The sequence below is a fragment of the Rhamphochromis longiceps genome, linkage group LG7, assembly GCF_057381845.1.
Source record: "Rhamphochromis longiceps isolate RC_006_pf linkage group LG7, R_longiceps_female_GT1.1, whole genome shotgun sequence".
Lineage (NCBI taxonomy): Eukaryota > Metazoa > Chordata > Actinopteri > Cichliformes > Cichlidae > Rhamphochromis > Rhamphochromis longiceps.
In genome coordinates, this window is record NC_140563.1 from 13,936,374 (window position 1) to 13,941,002 (window position 4,629).

Consider the following 4,629-nt stretch of genomic DNA (forward strand, 5'->3'; position numbering starts at 1 on the left):
TGGAGTCATTGTGAGCATGCTTCAGTTGACAAATTTGTCTTGCATCAGATGCATCACTTGTATAATCTGTCTTTCTGCCGTGTATAATATGAGTCACTTGCCCACTTTGTCTGAAATGCAGTCAGAGTTGAGCTGGTGTGACCACTGCAGTATTACCCAGGGGTCTCCAGGGGTGCATGGGACTGGGCCTTCACAGGGAGAGGGGAAGGCCAGGGGACAGGCCTGTGTGAACAGCTGTGCCCTGTTTTAGATCCTCGTACTCAGTTACCTCTTACTCTTTGAAGAAGTCTTCCCTTACACGCTTTCACACATGCAGCATGCATTAGTGGAGCAGGGCTCAGACACAACTGCACAATGAAAAGTTCAAATGCCAGAACTTTGATTTCTCAATTAAAGTAAGGTCCATGTTTGCTTGGGGTTTTTTGTTGTTGTTTTGTTTGTTTGTTTTGTAGCTTTAAAATAGCACTTTAAATAATCTGTTGTTTCAATAAAAATCAATGAATAAGACATATTGCCTGTGAATGTTTAAAAACGTGAAAAGCCACAGGTTGTTTCAGGCAGCATGTATCATATAGTCATTGTTCTACTGTAGCACATTGCCATTATAAGAGGACATGCATATTGCAACAAGTCCTATTTTTAACAGCTGTTGTCTTGACATTTCTGTGTCTATTGTTGAAACCTTGAAATAATCAAATGCACAACAAAAGTCACTTAAAAGAAAAAACATCCGCTCTGCCTGATAATCACAGTTTCCCATGTAGGAACCTCTTACAGTCCATCATGGAGCTGTAAATACCATTTTTGCATTGGCCTACTCTTGTTGGGTTGCCTTTACCGGTCACATTGGCATGATATGTGCTGCTATGAGTTTTTTCATTCTTAATACATGTTTAAGAAGAACTTCTCTTCGTTCCTTTTGAAATTAAATATGTCCTCCATACCTGAAATGAATTAAGTGTGCAGTTTGCAAACTGATTTTATTGGCATTGAAGTGTAAAACTACAAAGTTCAGGGGCATTTCAACCGACCAGTGTTTAAACAGATGGGCAGTCTAATTTATTAATGAAGAGTCACTGTTGGTAGCTTCAGATGTCTGCCATTGATCCAGAATTATCCATTGACAAATGCATGATGATACTCAATGACTGCAAGAGTAAATGTTGGTACATAAATAGAATAAAATAACAGCATTGATATATAATACTTGAATAAAACAGATTGTCAAGTTTTGAATTTATTAGTGGCATTTCTTATTCCAGAAGTGTTCACTGTCGTCTTTGGTGAACAAAGTGAACAATTGTTTGAAAAAATGCATGACGTCATATAAACATATCATTCAAATATACAAAAAACTGAAATCCACAAACTGGTTGCTTTGGTACGCATTTTTTTAACACAAATACAAAAAAAATATTTCAGCGTGAAAATCCAACCTCTGCCTTGATGATATCCTAGTGTCCTGTTGATTTAAAGATATTCACACAGGTTCATTAGCTAACTCGCTGTAACAGTGACCGAGTCAAGACCCTCTCCCAGGGTCACTGGATCATCGGTATGTAACTTACGCTGTACCAAATTTAAAGCATCTAATATGTCTGCATGCTCCTGATGCTTTCAGAGGTTTGCTTCACATGAATCTGTTCCAGCAGCGAGCATGGCAGAGCAGACAGCCTCACTGACTTATGAGCCAGCTGGGTTTTCTTTTGTCTTGATTGAAAATTGCATGATTCAAATGAAGCAGTACTCTGTAATAACAGTTTTCTTTCCCTTGTCTGACATGTGATTGAGTTACAAAAGGGAATGCATTTGCAACAGGTGCCTCTAACACAGTGCAGGCATGAGGGCCTCCACGTCTACCCTCAGTAACCTCCCTCTGCCCCAAAGCCCTGATCCTGCCAGGGAAATCTGATTCCAGTTCAGACACCGGCACAGTATGCTGCTGCAGCCAAAGCTTGGAGTCTCCACTGGAGCAACCTGGAGAGGTTCAGAGGTGTTCAAGTGAAAGCTGCATGTGTTTATTATGAAGTTTTTTAAAAAGTCAATGTGTCCATAGTTCCTGTTATAATACTGAAATAAAGAAACCCTTTATATAAGAGATACAGTTTTATATTTAAAGCCTTAGATTACATATGTTCCATTCAAACATAAGTAAGATAGTTATCAGGTTAAAGTACACTTAATATGAGTTAAAAATTTGAAAAGTCTTATTTAACATTTTAGCACAATACCGATGGTTGACTTGAGCATGGTATAATTTCATTTTACTGACAAGTTTAATATTGGGTTTAACTTTAGTTACTAAGCTTTCTATTGCCAACCAGCAGTTTTTACTACTAAACTTTTAAGTCTTTAATTATGTTTTTTTTTTTATTCTTACAAAGCCAAATCAAAGTAATAACTCACTTAAATTAAACTTGTGCCAGTAATTGATGACGGATGGTTAAGGGCGATTAGGGAATACTGGGTATATTAGTGTAACATTATGTCTGACTTCAGTCAAAATGGGTATTAGGGTAAGTAGTTGGTACAACTCTACATTGAAACAGGAAATCCATGTCATTTGCAGCCTGTCTTGACAAGACAAGAAACTTGAGATTAGGAGGTGCCAGAACCGCGGAGAGGTCAGTGCGTAAGGGTTCACCTGTTGTGTCTCCAGCCAATGTGAAGGCCACTGCCTCTACACGTGTCATTTCTGTTTACTAAAACAAGCTGCTATAGGAGCTTTGCAAGTTCTAAAAAGCAGGAAGGGTTTTCTAAAATAACTACGAAAACATATTAGTGCGTGTTGCTTCACTAGTACATAAAAAGCAGGGGTTTCTGAAACTGACATCCAAGCACCCACAGTATGGTATTGCAGTCCCATTTCCCCAACTGATACCAGTGTAGAGTTCAAATGCTTAGTTAAAATATTGCAAAAGTGTTGCTATACTGTTTAGGAATTACACCATTTTACACAGTTTCAGAAGACCGTCAAAAGTAGCTGGACAATTTACCTACAAGCAGTTTCATAGACAGGTGAGGCCTGCACCCTCATTCTATGACACATTAAGCAGATAAAAAGATCTGCAGTTGATTCCAAGTGCTGAAACTGGATTTGGTAGCTTTTCACTGAAATTCTCAATATGAGGCCCAAAGAGATGCCAATGCAAGATAATGAACCCTGAAAACTGAAATAAGATTATCAGCGACTCAGAAAAAACTCTAGGAGTATCCAAATCAACAAGGTGGGTAAGGTATTCAAAAGAAAGTATGCAGTGCCCATCTCGGCTACACCGAAACCCTGTTGCTGTGTCCATGTTCTTGATTAAGGAAAACAACTTCATAACATCTAACACATCTAAGGTGAGAACACTCTTGAGGAGGTGAGAGTATCACTGTCAAAGTCTACAATCAAGAAACAACTTCATAAATGGATATCCAGAGTTTTTACACCAAGGTGTAAACCACTGGTTACACTAAAGATCAAGAAGACTGGGTCAGAAAGTCAGAAAACAACCCAAACCATACTGCAAATGCAACCCAAGAGTTTCTTGAGGCAAAGAAATGGGATACTCTTCAATGGCCAATTCAGTCACCTGGTCTTTGTCATTTACTGGGGACAAAACTGAATGCATAAAGACCCACAATCAAGTCCTGGCAGAGCATCTCAAGACATGACACACAGTGTTTGGTGAGGTCCGTGGGTTCTAGACTTCAGGCATACTTAAAGACCAAAAATATCCTAAAGTTGTGTTGATCTGAACACAACGCAGCCAGAAAACCAGCTACATGGCCCTGAGCCCAATATAATGTGTAATTTCTATATGTAATAATGTTTCTAACTTAACACAATTCTTACATATTTAAATACTTAAACTACTAGTTTAAATTTGGAGCGTTTTGGTGCTTTGAATCAAAGCTAAAACTTCATCATGTGTGAATTTACTGTGATCAGCACTGCATTTATTCCCACCCAGCAAGGCAATGCATGTGATGTCATCACAAAACTGCAGAAAAACTGTATTTTCAGTAAGAAAAAATTCCTAATGAGGTCAATGGGTCAAAGATTAGATCTAATGCAAAATCGTCCTATCTGTCATCCTATGTAAATGCAATTGCAGGCTTTCCATGTTCTTGTAGTTTTATTATTTACTCATGTCTGTTTAGGTGAGGACAGACTGAAAGATGAGTGTCAGCATCATTATTTTTGTCTTATTTCTTTTATGCTATGTTGATGCTTTGTCTTCACTCTTCATAATCTCATAAACTTTATTAGATTATTGTCTAAAAATTTCTAGTTAAATTCCATGTTTGTGGCTCAATAAAAAAAATGAAGTAGAAAACAAAATAAACAATGAAAATAATCAGACTTTTCAGCGGAGAAATAAAAAGCACATATTGGTGCATATGAGTTTCTCAATTGTTTGTTTTTGCTTTCTGTAAAAACTTTACATACTAAGTGCAGTGGGTGTGAATAAGTTTTTGTAACTTTAACTTAAAAAGAGAGATGGGTGTTTCGCCTTTAAGAGTTAAGAAACTTGAAACCTTGTTTGCGCAACAATCAGTGCAGCTCAGCCGCCAAAGTGTCTAGACTAGCACATGATGGTAGTCAGCCAATGGCTCCACCGCTCTCCTCGGGGGCCCCGT